We start from the raw sequence: 21,737 nt of genomic DNA on the forward strand, positions 1-21,737 counted from the left end.
GTGGTCAAACCTGACAGCATTCATACATGCACAAATTGACAAGATCTGAATATAGCTCTGGACAGGGGCATTATCCACTTTGTACTATAGAAAAATGCATTAGATGCATACTAAATGTAAAACATTTATCTGTACATAGTAATAATTGTAATAAATAGGTTAAAAGCAGTACTTCAAGGTTAAAGTTAAACAGGAAGAAGTGACAGGAGTAAATGCATGTAAATTCCTAATTTAGGAATGTTAATCTTTCTCTCTTCCTCTCTCTCTCTGTTTTAATAATTGTTTTTCCTTAGGCTGACCTGTAGTACCTAGGCCAGAGTTTCAAACATGAGTTAGAAGGTGCAGTTGGACACAAGGATAAACATAACAGAAATATCAACATCGATACATAACTTTGCATACAAAGTCTGCTAAAATGGTACAAAACAGAGAACTTATGAGAAGGAGGCTCAGTTATCTATAATATTTTTAATATTTTACCTGTACAGGCAGCTAGATATAGATGGGAGCAGCTTCCAAAAAGTATGGAAGATCTTGATAATGTCTGTGAAGATGCAGAAAAATTGGTACTGTATGTAATAGCCAAATAATTCCATGATAGCCTAGATCTTTGACAAAGACATTGTATCCATGTTGTCTCATAAAAAAAAAAAATAATTAGACAAATGAAACTTCTTCAATGGTGCCTTTACTTTCATAAACAGGAGTGAGAGTTGAGTGAATCACGTTGGGGAGGTCTGGCGACAGATATAGCTAAAGGCAGATAATATTATTTCCAGAAGTGTGACGGTGAACTTTCTGACTGTATGGCTGTGAGTATTACTTTTATTTTAGTGCTAAAATGGAATGGCTAATAAAACAAGAAGACAAATATAGGTTAGGACTTCTTTTTTCAGGAAAGATGCAGGTTTTACTTGGCTCAAGGGAATGGTCTCGATGATATATGAACTAATAAAATGAAGTCAGTTGCAAATGGATGAAATGTAGTGCATACTTTGATATGTGGGGACAAAAGAAAACAAATGGAAGCTAAATTTATTTCTTGTAAGGAGATTATAGAAAATGCGTTATGTAAGTCTTTTCTGATATTGATTACAGTGTATGGAGGTGATGATAAATTCTAACTTTGAATAAATAATCACATGAACAGAAAAAAGATGGAACGATGGATGTGTTTTATGAATTAAAGGAAGAGTTGAAACTCTGGCTGTATCAAGACGAAATAAGAGAACAGATAAAAATGGTAAAACATCATTAGAGGTATAAAATAAGTAGCTACAAGATAATGAAAGAAGCAAAAGAATGTCTATTTTTACCCCACCCATCACAAGATATAGAAAGTAGCTTTAAGACAAAACCAAAAGTTGAAACTAAGGAAGGTAAAACTGCTATCAATGGTCATATGTTGCAAATCTTAAAAAGGGAACAGCTTTTCTGAAATTTATCACAGTGGGACTAGGTAAAATACTCTTTCAAGAATATTATGACCTCTGAAGAATGGGTAACTAAGATGTGGATGGAAGATTATGCTGAAATAGTCACATTCTGTTATGCATTTCAGCCTAAAGAATGAATACACTCAAAGTTTATTATTTTCAGGAAAAACATTTGATGTAAAATACTTCTGGGCAGATTGAGAGCAGTCATAAGAGTACACATGGGAAAAAGGTTTTAGATGCTAAGTTTTGGGGTGGATTTAAGATCCAAGCATCTGACAACTTAGCAGATATATAGGATAACTATAGCTGGGCATGGTGTTTAGTGCACAATATGGACCTAAATAGTTTGGAAAAGCAGACCAAAACTTAATGATAGAACAGTTTGTTTAATAGAGTTGGTTAGGGCCATCAAGTTTCAGGACTGAGAAAAATAGATGATATTTGATATTCTATTTGTCTATTTGATAGATATAAGCTGTTATGACCAGAAAAAGAGCAGCATATGATGAAGGTGTTTGCAGTGTCTCAGAAACAGGACAAAAGAAAAGAACAAAGTAGAGAAGGTCAAATTTCATAGTTAAAAATATACTAGACCAAAGACAGTAAACATTGCTATACTTGCTTTGCAGATGGGAAGGTCATAAAAAGAAGAATGCTCACGATGTTATGCCACCCAAACAAGTATGTGTACTGGGTAAGTACAAGAACAACAACATCCAAAATGAAAAGGAATGAGGGTTCAAGTAAAAGACAGCCCTTTGATAGACATTTCTGGAGAGGAATCCAATTCTACATAAAGACTTCAGACAGAAATACATTGTCAGAAATTGATACAAGTTAAAGTAATAGTAATGGCTTAGAAATCTAATAATTTCACAGGACAGTTAGACAGAAGAACATGGTCCAAAGACCTTATGCTTCTCTAAGGAAACAGGTGATTCCTTCCAGAAGAGTTTAAGAGAACAGGACAGACTGTGATAAAAGGTGAAGAAAATATTAAGACAGCCCTAATCTTTCCAACTCATGCTGATAGAATGAGTCTCCTGTATGTGTGTGTGTGTGTGTGTGTGTGTGCATGTGTGTATATATGTATGTGTGTCTGTGGTGTGTGTGTGTGTGTGTGTGTGTGTGTGTGTGTGTGTGTGTGATCGCACATGCATGAGAGAGAGAAAAATGCAAGAGAGAGAAAAATGATCACAACAAGCTGAAATAAACTACTGTTACCATTACTTTATTTATTGATCTGTTTGATAACAATCAGACATTTAAGGTACATTGGAACAGAAAAATAATTTTCAAAACTAACTTCATCACATGAATTTTTGACTCTTAAACCCTTTAGCCAAAATAGGTAGAAATTTAATCCACCTATTAGCAATCACTTCTTGGACAATATTTAGTCTGTCCTTGAAATAACTTTTTGTTAAAAACATGTTTTCTAACAATGTAATCTTTTCAAAGAAATTACTGTCTCCACTAATAAGTCAGCTCAGCCTTATGAGTTATCTTTGGATTTTATTTAAACATGTTAGTTTTTAAAGGAGGTACTTTGATAACCTTATGCTTGTTTGGAATGGTTCTAATGACATGTTAAATTAATTTTTGTATGGTCTTAATGTCAGTACAGATTTTTTTACATTCAAGTCGGGAGATAAAGGTGAAAAGATTTGTTTCTTTAGGTTTACATATTAAAATGGACACTACCATTAAACATTTTCAGGGTATTATCTATAGAAAGAAAACATTTGTTAACAGTTATTTACACTTTAGAAGTCAGCACCCTTCTTTCATGAAGTGGAATATTGTCCAAGGACAATTCATAAGGCTAAGCTGGCTTATTAGTGAAGACAAGTCATTTTTTGGAAGCGATTACATTGTTTGAGAAGATGTTTTAGCAAGAGGTTATTTGAAGGACAGACTGAGCAGTATTGTTCAAGAAGTAATTGCTAATAGGTGGATTAAATTTCCACTTATTTTGGTTGTAGAGTTGAGTGTCAAAAATTCAGGTGATAAAGTTAGTTTTGTAAATTCTTTTTCTGCACCAGTCGCTGTTGACATTGACCAAATTAAACATATTTTAATTCATAACTGGAAAATCATTATAGGTAATATAGAATTAACTAATATTATTATATATATACCTCAACTCAGTTATAAGAAAGCTGATAACATTAAAAGTATTTTAGAAAAGGGGTTTTGTCTTATTAGAGAACCGATGGGTGGGACATTTGGAATATTTACTTATCAAAACTGTAAACAATGGAAACTTTGAGTTGTTGTCTTTTGTGGCAATTGAGGTTCTATTGTTTTTACTTTGTGCTTAGTGTGACATCATGTTTTGCCACTCATCCAGTTTTGCTTTCATGTAGAATTGTATCCATGCTCAAAGCAGATATTGCCATAATATAGCCCCACCACATTCTGCTTATCCCTACCCATGCAGTTTTTTCTTGCAGCACCACTCAGCTTTGAAGACATCAAATACCACTTAAGATAATAGAAAGCACATATAAGCAGTTGAGCTGTGAAATTCTGAATCAACTCCAGATAATCAACTTCATTGTTCATTCAAAGGAAGTTACAGTAACTGAAACACAGCAACACCAAGCCATGTATTACTATAAATAGGTCTTCTAGAGGAAAAAGGTGAATAATATGTGAGGTGTTACATAAATAAATGTAACTGGGTTTCGTAACAGATGAGATCTGATTCTTAAGCATCACTCTTTCATCAGTAATAAAGCCAAGTTCTTTAACCTTCATTACGTGTAACAACCTATCTCCATTATATAAATGATAGGACTTAAAGCCAACAGAATTTCTTAAGGTGGTATGAAAAGCCATGGCAATGGCCACAGACAGGCTGATTTTTGGAGAGGTAAATGACTCCATATTATTGAAGCTAATTATTTAGATAATGAGTTCTGACTTCCACCAGTATATGAGAGATAAATTCAGAGTCAGACTGGAAACATTCACACTTAAATAATTGAACTTTATTAATAACAATCTTTGCAAATCAATCTCTATATACACATTTTGCCCAAATAACACTAAGAAGCTGTGCATCCACATTTCTGCTTTTAGATTTATTCAAAGCCCCCATAAAATTAACCGAAGGGAGGAACATATGGTCATCAATGCCATCTAGAATCTCATTAGCCAAATCTCTCCTAGATTACCTTTATATTGCATCACATTTGCATAACAGCAAAGAAAAGAATAAGCCTATGTAGTCTGCCTTTGTTCTTTTAACATCCTACTTCACTTGCTATTCCTGACTTTGTTCTTTCCCTTTTTCCAACTTTCCTATGTTTCTGGATGCCTTTGTCGATTTTGTCTCCACTACACATTTCAGTTAGAGCCATAGCTAGCTTGTGATGAATAAATAGAAACAAAAACCACCCACAAAGCACTTCAATGCTTCAGCCTTGACTGTGGTATTGCTATTCATTTCTGAAACCCATTCCTGTAATACCACACCATTAGCAACTGCCTGTCTCACCCCCTTACATGTTGCAGATGGAGCAGCTGATGCCTTCATCCCACCTTGGCTAAGTTTCTGATTCTGCAAGGCAATAACACAACCAATTGTATCCAAGGAAACGCCAAGATCCGAGCACTGTTCACTTTCCTGATGAAGTCTTTTTACGTAGATGAAAGCGCTTAACCTACACCTGTTTTTGTGGTTTTTAATAAAGAGAATTGAACAGTGCTCAGATCTTGGCGTTTCCTTGGATACAATTGGTCATGTTATTGCCTTGCAGAATTGTCGGATTCCAGGTATACTGTACCGGTAAATTTCTGATTCCAGTAGTACATCCAATGGCTTGGCAGTGCTCATTGAAAGAAGTAAATTTGCAGATCCAGGGAGTACATAGACCCTACAGCATGTTGCCTGTGCCCCTTCCTCTTCCCCATCCTTCCTATTCAAAATGATGCCTTAAATTGCCCCAGCATAATCATCCCAGTCTCTTCTAGTATCAGACAAAAAGACCTCTGTCTCCTGTAGTCCATGGTCACATCCTTTCTTCTTCCCCTTCTAGCATGCATCTTTTGGATGGCTTTCTTCTCGATTTCTTCCTGCAGCTTAATGTTTTTTTCTTTGTATCACATCCAAAACTTAACTCAGCACTCAAAGTATGATTTGAAGAAGTCCTCACAGACTGGAAGTATTACTTCTTTGGTGTGGCTGAGAATACACCCCAACATTCCATTTGCTACTGACATTGCCTACTCTGTCTCTGCCCCTAGTGCTGAACTGTTGTCATTTTCACTTGTTCCAGCTGATTTGTCACACCAGGGTTGTGCTAGCCTAAGTTTATTGCTTTCCATTTATTTAAATGAAACCTTACTTACCACCATTATGCTTATTTAGTTAACCATTCCCTTCTCTTTGTTAGGTTGTTCTTACCACCTATTTTTGTGTTATTAGTTAAGAGTTTGATCTGTTCTTTTTGCTCTCCGATATGTGTGAGGCAAACTGACTTAAAGCACAGTGGATGCAGAGCAGGCTCCCTTGGTAATGTACTAGCCACGTTCCTGATTCCTGATATTATCTCTAACATCACAACCTTTTTAATGCAATCTTTCAGTAATGCAGCTATTCAATTCCTCAGTCTTGGTCCTCCTCATAAACTCTCCTGTTGTACAGCATCATATGTTGTGCAGTCAAAGGCCTTGCTAAGGTCCAGCCAAACTACCTCTACCAGTACTTCCCTGTTAAGTTCACCTGTAACTGAGGCATATAAATAGATTGCACTGAACTGAAAGGCCTTTCCCCCATGAATCCATGGTGTTTTCCATCGTGGAGATTGTTACCATCAGGAAATGCTACCACCATCCCTCCAGGGCTCTCTCCAGGACTTTCATTGCATTGATGTTAAACTAATGGATTTGTAGTGCCTTGGATTTTTCTTGCAACACCCTTTGTACAAAGGTACCCCAGTTATTGTTGTCCAGTCCACCAACATGTATGCACTGCCCAGTAATATGTTGAAGATTTCCATCAGAGGTAAGTTTCTTGTACCCATTGCACCAGCATCTCTAAATATAATAACTCTCCAAGACTGCACAAGCTTTGGGAAAAGAAGACACTTTCTCACTCACATAGTTCTAGAATCTCCTTAAATGTATTGCACTTTTTGAACATAGACAAAAGTTGAAGAAAACAGATCAACTCTTAACATTTCATCAATGCAATTTGCAAAAAAAGATCATAATTTCCCTGCTCTAATGTCTTCACAGCATAGCCCTCTCTTGCTTTCATTTATGAAAATTGAAGGAAAGCATTCAGTGCCTCAGTTTTCCCAGTCCTCTATGACAACCCTTCCATCTTCGCTCAGCCTGGCCATAACTGTTTTTTCCTCCATTTCTCCATCCCTCCTTTCTGCTGTGTTTCTAAAACTGTTGCTTCTCTTTTTGTTCCTTCTGCAAACATGCTTTCATCTTTGTTTTGTTGCTTTTACCATTTTGTTTCCCTTTAGCCAACTTCCTTGTGCTGTGCTTTCTATACATTCCCACCTTCCCTTTCCACATCTTGTATACTCTATTTTTTGCCCTAATTTCCAGCTCCACATTGGAGACAAGAAAAGTAATCCTTGCATAATATATATATATATATATATATATATATATATATATATATATATATATAAATTTGGAATTACTGCTGGGTTAGTTATCTTTACTGCAGATCTACCTTTATTGTCATTTTAATATATTTAATGTTGTATGTGTTTTATGTCATGACGACTCTCACTGGTGTTTGAATGGTGTTCAGTGTTAGGTCATTACATTTCCCATTTCAATTATACACAACTGACAACTCTTTTTTGATAGGGAGATAAAGGGTTTAAGCATGGATAGGGAGTTGTAGGGTCTCAACTTTGGATAACCAGAATTACAACATGTATAATCTCTGGTATGGTCTGCAAAAATGGAAAAATCATAGTAGGTTTAATAATGATAGCACCAAGTTATTTATATATACATATTTTTATGGAAATATGCAATTTTCTCAGTATTATAGGTGTGTTCAAAGTCATACATCCTTTCTCCATAATATACAAAAATGCACCTTTCTGGTATCAGAATTAACCTTTTACCCATGGTAACTACCGCAGTATTTTACAGATGATCCCCCTAGCTAGGCCCTAGGTGCTGTATCTTGAAGTAGAACTGTTGCAATGACAGATCCTACCAGCAAAGCTTGATGTTACCATCCTTTTGCTTAAGTAACCATTGTTATCAGGGCACATTCCCCTTTCTAAAACATAATGACATAGTCACCTTAAGGACTACTTAATGGTCAGGCATTGCCTCTCTCTCTCTCTCTCTCTCTCTCTCTCTCTCTCTGTTGTTAAATATCTAGTCTCTGCTTTGGTCAACTTTTTGCACACTTAGCAGATAAGATGTTCCTTCTTCCTTTACTTATTGACATAAGACTTTCCCTAGTCCAACTTCTGAGGCATCAGTGTGTATAGCAAATTGCTTGGTTAAATCTGGGAATATATGGGTTCTGAACACAAGGCCTTTTTAAGGCACTGAAATGCTTCTGGAGTCCAGCTGATTTTGTTGGCTTGGCAGCTTGCCCTTTGTGATATTAGTCAGGGAACTTGCAATTGATGCAAATAGGGTGTGAGTATTCTGGTATGGCTTTTACATTGGGAAACTGTGATTCACAATCTTCTGAACAGAAGATTACATTATTCTTGTTGCAAGCAGCATGAGTCAGTGAGGATATAAGTATGTTATACATAGTTGGAATATGTCTGGGACTTCTTGAAGGTCAAATAGGAGGACAGTGTACCAAAACAGACCATAAACTATACAGAAGGCACTTTTCTCCTTAACCTCTTTACTTAAGGGACTATGCCAATGCCTTTTAGTCAGATCCAGGGTGGTCAAGAAACTATTCCTTCCAGCATGGTCTGTTAACTCATCTCTCCACAGCATTGAGAAAGATCAGATTTGGAGATACTGTTCAGTTTTTGAAAAATTTTACCAGCATACATCTCACCTGTCCAGAATTTCACAGAACTTCAAGACTTGCCCCATATTTTTGGTCTGTTCCTCATAAAAGTTGTGGTTTTCTGGAAAATCATTGAGGACTGTAATCACTAAATAATGACACATATTTCAATTTCAGAACTCAAAGCCTTTAGAAAATGCATGCTAACACATAACCTGTTGTTGTAGCAATGCTTTAGGTTGTTAAGAGTTGGATGTTCCAATACAAAGCATTAGAAATTAAAACAGTAGAAATTATCATATAATCTACCATGTCACTCACCACAGAGATATCAAGGAGGACATGAACTGAATGATGTTGTTGATCTCTGATATCACCATACAGGAAAGGGTCTAAGGGATCATTGAAATGACGTATGCTGTATTTAGACCTGATAGGAAGCTGGATAACTGAGGACTGTTGCAGAGAAGCTGCTGAAATCATGCCCCCCCCCCCCCGCAAAAAAAAAAAAAAAAAAGTCTGGCGGGTGAGGCAGTTATGAATCATGAAAAATTACAAACTCTTAGAGGAATTCTTTCATATTAAATGGTTGATAGAAGATGAAATTATTTGCTCTTGCTCCCATGACATAATAAAGGAGCTGTTGTTTGCAATTAACGTTAGATAATGTTAAATCAATAGTATAAGCAAACTACTTGTTAAAGCAGAGTATAGTTCTGAAATAAATAAAAAGTGCTATATTTCTGTTTCGGATATAAAAGTAGAAGCGTAGGAAAGGAGATTAATAAGATTAATCATGTGGCAAAAATGTTTAATTCACTCACTTGTACAGCATCTGTATGTGTACGTCTATTTAACAAATCTTTTTTTTTTTTTTGCTGCCTACAGGATCTTGTCCAATGGCTTTGTCACCAACACCCATAGGCCCATTTGTTCTGGGACTACAGGAGCCGGACCCTGCCATGCTGGAAAAGAGCCCCATTCATTCCTACCTGGGATTCTCAATCAGGTCCCAGATAGGGTTGCCACCTTTTCAAATGCCCAAAGTGGGACATTTTTGGTACAAACGCCAGATTTTGCAGGGCAAAACATACCCACAACCAGTGCAAATACAGAACTTCATTTTTTTGCCTAAATAAAAGCTTATTCTTGTAGCATTTTAGTTCCTTATTCTGTTTCTTATAACATTTAGGTGTTTCAGATACAGAATAACTGTTTTATGCAACTATTACATAAAATATAGGAAATAATTTTATCCTAAAATCTCAGGACATTTGCCATTTTTTCAATTTTTTTGCAGGACACAACTGCCCAAATAGGGACTGTCCCTCGCAAAGTGGGACAGGTGGTAACCCTAGTCCCAGATCCCATATGAGTGTCAGGTGGTAGGCAATTGGCCAATTCACTCTATTGAGAGTAGCACATCCCCCTCGGCTGCTCAGCCAAGTCCATTATTGCAGTCTCCAAAGGGGTGGGATGCTTTGTCATGATGAATTCCCCTCAGCTTACTAATGCTACATACCACAAATATGCAGGCTCGGCTGGCTTGGCCTCCACTGAGCAAACCCTAGTGTTGTCGCTGGTTGTTACCCTATGTGGTGAGCCATGTCTCCTTCCTCACCCACGATTGGTGAGATGACACTGGTCGCTTACTCATATCCTCCCAGACTAACACCTACAGACACCTAAGCCAATAACTGAATTTGGGTTATCTGTACCATAGTCAGGGCTTTATCACTTTATGCTATGAAAACAGCCTAAAACAGCACTAAGGTTCTTAATACAGGATGGAATTCAGTGGTGGTATTAATCATTCTTTGTTACTTGTTATTTATATTTTCATAACTGAGAGAAATACATGGCATTGAGGGGCATAGTGTTTAATGTCATGATATGAGACTGAAAAATGCATTGCCAGTATCTAACCTTAAAACCACATTCTGGAGGTATTAATATGACGTTTGCTAGTAATTGTGAAGACATGCATTATTTCCCTATGTACATCACTCTAAAATGGTAACTCCTTCAAAATGTTGCATGGCGTCAAGTGAAACCTTAGATCATCACTGAGTCTTCATTGTAAGCTGTACATCTTGAAAGATATTCAGTGTTATTTATATTGGCAATTACACAAATGCACGCATTTTCATATTTATGTAAATATCTGAATAAACAAGGACTCAAAAGAGGAATTTCTTGATGCCCTGTCAAAGCTCAAGTCTGGCTGAATAAAAGTGTTCTAACACTGTCTATCTAGTTTATACAGTTACCAAGGTATGAAAAGCTGTTTGTAAAACTTTATTAGAGAAAAGGAGAATTCTCGATTTGTGTACTTTATAGCATAGTACAATACTGATATAAAGACTGTGAATATACAGGCTATTATCATAGGTTCATAGGTTCATAGGTTTATACTAGGCTATCTGCCCCAAGGCATTTACAAGCCTAGCCCGAATTTTTGTGGCTTACGCCACCCCTTATATGAAAAAATACTGTACCCATTAGTTTGTTGTGCCTCTGTCCAGCAGTGACACAGAGATGATTTCCGGGGTAAACCTACGATCTCCCATCCACAGGTCAAGATTTCTCTTGAACAGAGCCAGCGAGGTGCTCTGCCTCACATGGACCGGGACTCTATTCCACAGCATAGGGAGTCTCTGAGTGATAAATCTATCCCTCCAGCAAGTCCTATTTATATCCGTGCTAAGGTTTAAGTCACTTGCTCTAGTGGTTTTGGTGGATTTGGATTTTTGAGGTGGAGCATGTCCATTAATTCTGGGTTGGACATGGCCTTGTATGTCAGGCACATGTCACCTCTGAGCAGACGGTATGCGACTGAATAGAGCTGGAGTTTCTTCAATCTGGCAGCATATGACAGATTTTGGAGTCCCTTTATCCTTTTGGTGAGAAACTTTTGGGGTCTCTCCAATTGCTGCAGATGTCGGGCGAGATACATCCCGAATGGGGCATTGTACTCGATCATTGGTCTGATAAGTGAAGAGTACAGGGGAACAATGACCTCACTAGATCTGGATGTGCATCCCTTCATGATCAGGTGGGCAATGTAGAAGGTCTTTCTAACCACTTTAGCAATGTGAGTGTCAAAAGAAAGGCCACTGTCAACCTGGGTCCCCAGGTCCCTGATAACCTCTTCTGTGCTTAGTGGATTGCCACCTATATGGCAGCTTGGGGTTACCTTGTTTTTCCCGAAGGGTATGACTATACATTTTTTGGCGTTTAACTTCAGGGCATGGCTATGGCACCAGCTATCTGTTTCCGTGAGTCCCTTGTGAAGGATATCCGTGTCCGATGCACTTTCCACTATGGTGCCCAGTTTGCAGTCGTCTGCAAACTTTGTCAGCCAAAGTCCTCCCATGTTGGCCTGTACTTCTGAGAAGTAGATACCAAACAATAGGGGGCCAAGGACCGAGCCCTGTGGGACACCACTTGTGACCAGCTTGGAGTCTGACATAGCGCCAGCAACTCTAACCCTGTGGGTTCTGTCCTTAAGCCAGTTTGCAACCCATCTTGTGACATATGGGTTTACATTTAAGCTGGTAAGTTTTTCTATAATACCCGAGTGGGGTATTGTGTCGAAAGCCTTTGCAAGGTCAAGGTAGGCTGTATGGACTGCCTTTCCCTCATCAATGGCCTTGGTGACTGTTTCGAAGAAGTCGACCAAGTTCTAAAGGCATGATCTTCCCTTGACGAAGCCAAACTGGGTCGGGTCCAATGTCTGCAAGTCCCCTATATCTTTGTTTATGAGCTCCATTATGATCCTCTCCATAGCTTTGCAGACTAGACTTGTTAAGCTTATGGGGCGGTAATTACCAGGGTCCGTAGAGGCACCGCCTTTGTGGAGTGGGACCACAGTTGCCGTATGCCACTCCTTGGGCACATATCCTGTGGTAAGGCTGAGATTAAACAGCTGCCTTATGTGGGGGTTTTTTTCCTCATTTAGCATGTAGCACACAGCCGGGGACACCATCCGGTCCCATTGATGCTGTGTTTTAGCTTTGGAGAGAGCAGCTTTCATCTGCGCATTTGAGATGTCTGGGAGGCTACACTCCGCTGGGATAGTTATCTCTCCTTTAGGGGGGGGGGGTGAAGTTTGCACTGAACCTGTCTGCCAGTATGTTGGCAATGTCTGTGGGTTCAGTGATTTTTGTATCATTTTGGACTAATTCTGAGCATATCTGGGAGTTTCCACCCAGGTTCCTAACATAGCTGAAAAAGGCCTTATGATTGTCCTTTGAATCCATGGCAATTTTTCTCTCAAAATTGGCCTTAGTTGATTTTATGAGTGCTTGTATTTTTTACTAATAATGATCAGGGGTGACTTCCCTTTTATGGATTTTGTTCTATCATGTAATAGCTTTCTCCTCTTATTGTAAAGTGTGTTAATGGCTGGGGTCCACCAGACTGGATGTTTGCCCTTTGTGGAAAGAGTCTTGGTTTTATTTGGGATTGCCTGATCCATGCAGTCCTGGAGGTGTTCATAGAAGGCATTTGTAAGGGCTTCCACAGCTTGGGTTGTGGTTTCCACTGTCTCAGGGGCCTTGAAGGATACCACACCAGTCTTGAGTAGTGTGAAGTTTGCTTTAGAGAAGTTCTTCACTGTGGTCTTTTTTGTTTGGGGTGGGGGCGGGATGTGGATTTCCAGTGAGATTAGTTTATGATCAGATCTCACCAATGAGGGATATACTTCCGGTGTGGAGCATTTTGTCCCTATGATTGTGATAATGAGATCTAGTATATTTTCTCCTCTCATGGGAACAGTGACTAGCTGTTCCATGGCATTTGAATTTATGATCTCCAGGAACCGTTGGGCTAGAAAGTTAGGGCTTGAGTAATGTTCCCAGTCTATATTCGGGTAGTTGAAGTCACCCAATATGATGGTGTTTGGAGATACATTTATACCCTCCAGTGTCTTCAGGAAGGCTGTGTGGGGTTCCTGAGTTTGAGAGGGTGGCCTGTAGCATGCTACAATTTGTAGAGCAGTTTTGCCTATGGTTAGTTGCACCTGGATGGTTTCCGAAGCTTCGTGCATTGCCACCAACCTGGAGGTGTGGGTATCCTTTATGAATATGGATACACCCCCTCCTTTTGTGGTGTGGTCCGGGTTTTGGGGCCGGAACGCATGATATGAGGTAAAACCTAATAGTGCCGGGGTGCTCTCAGGAGCCTTGAACCAGGTTTCAGTTACAGCACAGACATCGATGTTCTCCATACTGAGGAGGGCTTCGAGGGCGTGCATTTTGAGATTTAGACTTCTGGCATTGAGCAGCATTACCCTCAGTTTCTTTCCATTTTTGTTTTCTAGGGTGGTAGGTTTAGAATTTGAGCAAAAAAAGCTAAAGCTAAAAAAGGCACTATGGGGGTGGCAAGAGCCTTAGCCAATATCCGGAATCCCAGGGGTGACAGGTGCAAGCCATCCCTTGCGAAGCAGCGTGGCTTGTCAAGCATGTCATCCCAGGCAGACAGACACTGGATCCCCTTTGAATGACACCAGACATTAAGCCAATTGTTAAAGCTGATCATCTTGTCTCTATATTGTGGCATCATTCTTGGTGAAGGAAGGATACTGCTCAGGGTTAGGGTCATACCTGCCTGGGCTACATAATCAGAGAGCTCCTCTATGTCTCTTTTCATGTAGTCCAGGGAGGTACGTCTCAGGTCATTCACACCAGCATGGACAATGACCATGTCATATTTGTACTTGCCGTGGAGTGACCCGAGTGCTTGTGTTATGTGGCGGATTCTAGCACCCGATAGGCAGCTTACTGTGACCCTCTCCTTGTTCAGCCTGGTGAGTGGGACGTCAGTGTGTCTGACTATGGAGTCACCTATGACAAGTATGTTTGGTGTTGTATTTGGACTTAAGGGCTGTGACTGCTTTGCACACTGCTTTTGTGGTGTATATGTTGCTTGTGGGGTGTCTTGAGGTAGCAGTTGTTTGGGTGTCTGCTTTGGAGGCCTCTGCTGTTTAGGTAATTTTTTACTCAGAGCCTCCGAGTATGTCTTTGTGTGTTTATGTGATTGATTCAGTGGTGTGGTAGCATTATGTGAGGCTGGTTTTGTGGTGTGTGTAGTTGCCTTCTCCTCCTGTCTGGTCTTGCCAGTCCTGAGTTGAGAGAGCTCTGCCTCCAATTTGGCTAAATAGCTGCATCTCTCGCAAGTATTTGTGTTATGTGGGAGGAGGAGAGGGTTGTCTGTGCACATGAGGCAGTTATAACATTGCCTCAAGATTCCCAGATTCACCAGCTGGACCGGAGAGGAGATTGACAACTGACCTTTGGACATGCTAGAATAATATTGGGAATTCCTTAATAATTGAAAACAAGGGCCAGTGGGGAGTGAGAGTGTAGTGCTTTTAATTTTTAGTGCTGACATATAATTGCTTTAGTGAGCAAGTGCCAGGTAACTTGAGTGCAATGTGTTACAAGTAACTAAATGCAAAAACGACAAACAGTAACTTTCTTTCAAGTGAAACAAGGAAATAAGTACAGTAAGCAATGCAGATATCACTAGTGATCCACAGAAGCACTGAGAAGCCGCGTATTAGGTGGAATTAGCTTCCAGGGAAATAACAAGCAAACAAACAACAAGCATATAAACAAAGCTAGATTCAGCAGGCCTGGATCTAGTCTATGCTAGAGCAAACAAGGTGTACCAATTTCAGTAAGATACAGTTCAAATATTCAGGCACTATAAACCTTTAACCAGAAATTCCCAGCTCAGAAGGGCAGAGTCCAGCCTCTTCTCCCACAAGAGTGCAGACCACAAACCTTCTTAATGTAAAATAACTGGCCTGAAGCCCAAGTGCCTAAACCAGAACTAATACACTTGGACACTGGGCTCTCAATCAGCAGTTCCCAACTTAGAAGGACGAAAGCTACCTGTCCTGCCACCACAGTGCTTGCCACAAACCTTCCTAATGTAAAACAACTGGTCTGAAGCCCAAGTGCTTAATCCAAAAGACTTAGAATGATAGCTACACTTTAATCAAGTTACAACCAAGCAGTAATAAATACAATTGAATACTTTAGAGAATGTCTGGATTAGTGCTCAAGTTACACAAACAACGCTAGATCCAGCAGGCCCGAATCCAGTCTATGAAGACTTTTACTGATTAAGTCATTAATACCTACTGTTCATACGATATTTTCATTTGTTTGTCTTATACTTAGCAACTTGATTTTTCAAAATTTTTTCTTGAATGTAAGGATAGGTATAAACTGCTAGAGGTGTGACATTTCACAGCTCAGATGTTTTAATGAGTTATGCTAGTTAATCAAATTTAACATTTAACCAGGTTTTATTTGTAACCAAAACTATGTATACTGCAGTTTTTATCTTTTCATTTATATTATGAAAAATAACAAAATTATGAGGAATACAATGAAAGCAAGTAAAAATCTTCTCCCCTCACCTACTATTACATACATTCCTTTAGCTATTTGACACATTTTAGGGGATCTGTCAACATTTAACACTTGGTCTTTTATCTTCTTATATTCCTGTTTCAGTTCTTCTACAACTGGCTTATCCTAACTACTTATTTTTCACTGATATTCCCCTTTTTTAATTTTCATTCTTTGATAACTACTACATGTCACACACACACACACACCTACACACATAGTCTATGTTGAATCTTGAATCACTATATATCATGGATTGCTTCAACTCACAAAGGATCTACTATAATCTCTTTCTGTGTTTTTGTTTCACTAAATAGGTTTTTGGAACTTTTCTCCCTGGGCCCACTGAAAAGGGTGTTACACGACCTAGTCAGATCTTGCTGGTAACCAAAAACAAATAAATATTTCAAGATACTAATTTGACCCTAAGGTAAATCCTCAGATAATAAAGAAGAAGCACACTATTGATTTCAAAATTCATTAACTACAAAAATATGGCAGGACAAGCCATTCAAATTAATTGCTGAGTTTACTTTCACATCAAAATAATAAAAAGCAAGTTTAAAATTATTTATTAATTGATACTTGATTACTGGGAAAATCCAACTGGGTAGATATCTAGCCCATTTTCTGTGGGGGCCCTGGGACAAAAGCTACAAAATATTACAAAGACATTTTAAGAACAATAATTTTACAATTTTCAAAAATAATAAAAAAAATCTACAGTTTAAATAATTATATCAAATTAGATATAATGCAAAACCATTGTTTAAGAATAGTTGCAACTTGTATGACAATGGTTTAATATGCAAATAAATTGTAGGTCGTTTACAGAAAAAATAAAGGTAAGTTAGTATAATGCAAACAGTAATTGCAACATAAAATAAGAGAAAAAACAGGGTTGAAACATAGACTATGTGTGTTGAAACATATTTAGAAAAAGAGTCTGGGGAAGAGAAAATGACTGAAGTAAGGAAGTGAGTGAAGAAAGGAGAGTAAGAGTAAGAAGTCGTAAGATATGAATAACTACTTGTTCATATTTAGGGATATAGTTTATCCAGGGGTTGAATAAGAACAGAGCCAGATTTTGGCTGCAAAGTCTTTCAGAATAGATTTAAAGGACCTGAGGGAGGGTATTGAAGTGCTAGATACAGGAAAGGATTTCCTGGTCTTATCAACATAGCATAGTTCTAATCAATTTAGGCTTTATGGTGCTATACAGTAGTGTGTTCTAAAAGGGTATGTCCTGCAAATTTAGCCACTTTATTATTGCATTGCTCATGTTTTGATTTTTGTGATGCCTGGAAATTAGTTAGGATCAGAGTACCATAAAGTAGTGAGGAGAGGTGGTATTTAATAGCATAGCTGTATCAGTGAGGCAGTTTTTGGCTCTGTAAAGCATCTCTAGATTTTGGTGATTTTTTTATGCAATTTTTTAAATGCAGTGGTAAATTTAAGATTATCATCCACTATCATCCTTAATAATTTGCTATGATAATTGACTACAATGCTTGTATTATTAAGCAAGAGGGTTTTAAATGTGTTTTCATGAAAAAGGAATTTGGTGAACATGAGATGTGAGCTACAAAGCCATGTTTCCTCGGCTTTTAAGGGTTCATGAGTAATTTTTTGGAGATGCAAAAGGTTGTCAGATGAGCATATGAGTGTGGAGTCATCTGCATACTGTACTAGGGAGGTCTGTTTTGTGGATGTGTGTAGGGTGTTGGTGAGAATGTTAAAGAGGAGAGCACCAAGGATAGAGCCTTCTGGTACTCCAGTGGTGACTAGAAGTTATGAAGAGAGGGTGGAGTACCATTTTACTGACTGATATCTATTGGACAGCTAGTTTTTGATCCACAAAAGTGTGGGCTTAGATATTCCTGGTAAGGACACTTGAAATATAAGTTTGCTGTGGCAAACTGTGTCAAAGGCATTAGACAAGTCTAGAATTAAGAAGGAGACACGTTTGCCATTATCTTTATCTTTATTGACAGTATCTATACAAGTTAGAAAAGTGTTTGCCATTATCTCTATCGCATGTATAAAGGATAGAAGTACATTGTTAGTACTATGGAAGGGATGGAAACCATGCGGTGTAGAGGATAGGAGTTCTTCCTGCAGGAGATAGTTTAGCAATTGTTTTTGAATACATTTTTCAAGTATTTTGTAGAAGAGTGATAAGACTGCTCTAGGTCTAAAGTTAGTGATGTCTGTTGAATTTCTTAATTTATGTAGAGGGATAATGTGTGATTTTTTTTCCAGAGAGAGAGAGAGAGACAAAAGGAACATGGATTCCTGGACTGAACTATTTATAAGGATTAGGACAGGATCGGAAAAGCTATCAGCTGCTGTTTTAAGGTATTCGCTTGAGAGGTCATCAGCTGACGTAGACCATGGTTTGAGTTTAAGGATAGTTTTATATAGAATGTGGGCACAGCTTTGAAGGTAAAAGTGGATATGGGGATGTGTGGTTCTTCAGCACAGTTGGGACTGGATGTTGAAGAATCCTTGCTTAGGGATGCTGCACTACCTATGAACTAAGAGTTGAATTATATTGCAATTTGAAGTGGTGAGTTACTGGGAGAGGGTTTAGGGCTGGATCTTTGGCTGAGATGTTAAGATTTCTTTAAGCCTGACCAGAATTCTTTTAGGGTTATGTTTACTATTGTTCTGAATGTTATTATAGTATATATATGTTTTTGTCTTCATTTATTTGCTTTTTAGTACAGTTGCAGAGCCTTCTGAAGTTTTCAAGATATTGTGAGGTTTCATATTTTTTGTCATTCTTTCCATGCCTTACTAGTAGGATACAGCGGCTTAAGGGTGTAATATTCAACTGTTTGAAAGCTTGCTCTGAGTGTATTATTAAGTGACCTGCAACTACAATTATCCTCAATCAGGAATATAACCTGGATGTGAATTTCTGAAAATAAATTATTAAGGGTTTATTATGAACTATATCAAAATAATAACTAAAGAGGGAAAGGTGATAGAATGGGAGGGTGCCAAGAATTTATTTGGATTGCAGGTTAGAGACTGCCTTCCCTATCAAGGATTGATATTAGAGTATAAGCAAAGAGAAATAAATAGGGGGGTCCTAAACAAAAGACCAGCACTGGTAAAGTTTTTAGCAGAATCTAGAACAGAAGCTGCCATTAAGAAAGGAATAATTAGTAGAGAATATAAAACATTGCATGAACTATAAAAAAATCAATCAGAGGAGCTTAAAAAGGAATGAGAAGAGACATTGGATAAGCAATTCACAAAGTAACAATGGGGGTATATGTTTCCCTCCCAAATATACAACAAAATCTAGAAGACTTACAATTTTGCTTGGAAATGTTTACACTGATATTTTATACCACAAGTAGACTCCAGAGAATTTTTCCACAGGTAGACAGCAAATTTTGGAGGTGTGATGGAGAAGAAAGAAATAAATGGGAATATATTTTTGGGAAGTGTAAGGCATTGACAGACTTTAAAGATTTCCTGCAGATTACTGTATCAGATATATTGGGTGAGCACATTGATATAACTAGGAAAATGATTTTTCTGAGCTATGATACAGACTCAGAAATGCCTAGGCATAGTAAGGCCTTGTTAAGTCTAATTATGGTGGCTGCCAAAAAAGCAATTACTTGAAAGTGGAAATCGAAGTCTAAACCAACTGTACTAGAAGTAATGAATATAGTAACAGAGATAAAACAACTGGGAATGGGATCGTTAGAAAAGGGTAGGAGCAAATTACATAGGAAAAAAGGGGAATTGTGGGAACAATGCATACAGAGGAGGCAGGAGAGTTACAGGAAGGCAAGATTTGAATGAGCTATGTAATGTTTGACTGACAATAATTGGTAGATTATAAGTGATGCATAATGTTTGCAACTGAAATTGTGTCAGTATGGTTTGTAACATAAAATGCTTGCAAATGGGATTGTGAAAATATGGTTTGTTTTCATTCATATACATGTATGATTGCCTATGTAGTCAGTGATAATTTAATAAAGATGGTTCTTGTTTAAATAAAAAACATTGATCTAAAAATGGAAATAACAAGAAAATAAAACATTTAAGTTGAAGCTTCCTATGAAATCCAAAGTACTTAGAAAGGACTAAGGTACAGCAGGAGCTCAATTAATAAACTTACAGGTAAAGACAGTTAAATGGATAAAATCAATTTCCCGAGTCACATTATCAGAACAGGAGAAACAATAAAACTGTATGGATGTACCCTTTGCATGTTACTGAAAATGTAACTAAAGAGGGTGCCTGGGGTTAATTGTTGCTCTTCAAAGGAATCAGATTAGTAAAGTACATAAAAATAGCTTATAGTCACATCAAATAGTCCAGAGCAAACATTCAGAGTTTACAAATATCTCACCTCCCTAACAATGTACTTTATCTATGTATTTTACAGGAAATGCTACCACATTGCTACTCCTCGCTGGACTCCTTCTATTATCTAACACATCCTAGCAATACATCATCAGGTGCAATATAACTACTCCAGACCATTGTCTCACAGCAATGGCTATGCCTGTGATAGAAACTGCCCAGGAAATCACAATATAAACCATACATATTGTTCAGGGCAAACATTCAGACCACTTAATATTACACCCCTAAGGCATTATTTCTTACTATTTGAAGTGCAAGATTTTCAGTTTTTCTGACTCCTCTATCTTTTTCCCATACATTTCACTCACTAAACTCCCAAAGTCTAAGTACTACAAGAAAAGACAATCTTATATTAGAACTATTTATCAGATATTTAAACCTACATGGTTTCAGGGGTGAAAGTTGAACACAGGTATGTATACTGTAAACAATTAAATAAATTATATGTACCTAATGTAAGCCCAATAAGAAGAAAATGTTTTTGCAAAGTATTTAAATTTTATCTTGTAAGAAAGATGATTACAGCATAGCATTGCCATCAGTGCATCTGTATTATTATTTCAGCCCCTGCAGGTTCTCATTTCATACTGAACGTTGCTTCAGTTTTTATTTGCTACTTATTTATAACTCATAAAAAACATGTCTGCATGCACTGCATGTTCATCTTCTTCATTACAGTTTATATTGCAACTAGGCCTAAACTGTTTATTTAAAACTTCTTTTAAGAGCAGTCTTTTACAGCTGTTTGGTAGTCTAACTGGCAAAATGATTTTAAATAGTTCTATTTTTATGTATTTAACAGGATAAACACAGATTTATTTCAATATGTTAACTGGGTAAGTAGGTTGGACAACAGACCCTTTTCAGCTGTGACCTGGGCCAAAATGGTAAACAATAGACAATAAAGTTGACATAGGATATAAACAATGTGCAACAGTATAATACAATTATTAGAAATGCAAAGTACAATATCAGAGTGGTATAGGAGTCATGTTTGTAATATAAGTTATATGATATTTGCAATATTTAAAGCCTGAGGTGCACTGTTTATGAAAGTTGATACATAAAGTAATCACAGCTTTAGGTGCATTTTTACAAAAGTAGCAAAACAGTTTTAGGTGCATTGTTTACCATTTGCTATGAAGACATTTTTTATTAGAGCAAGCCTGGCAGGTGGGGACATATATGTGTGATATTTTCTAACATAGTTTTAGTTTAACTAAATTTTTAACTATGTTATTAGTTTAGCATGTTACAGGTAGTATGTGAAATACCCAAATATCTTTGCTACATAAGTTGTGGTAATATAAAACCATTGATGTTGTTCACTATTAAAGGTGTGATGTCAAATAATTTGTTCCAAAGGCCAAACTAGTACTATTTTCTAGGTTAATCAAAAGTCTGTTTTATACAATCAGTTGGATATGGCAATGAATCTACTTCGAAGCATTTCTGAAAGGCAGCTGGTGTTTTGCAGGATTCAAGTATTAACAAGTCATTAGC

This window comes from Protopterus annectens, chromosome 5.part0 (genome assembly GCF_019279795.1).
Source record: "Protopterus annectens isolate FY-2018-M chromosome 5.part0, PAN1.0, whole genome shotgun sequence".
Lineage (NCBI taxonomy): Eukaryota > Metazoa > Chordata > Ceratodontiformes > Protopteridae > Protopterus > Protopterus annectens.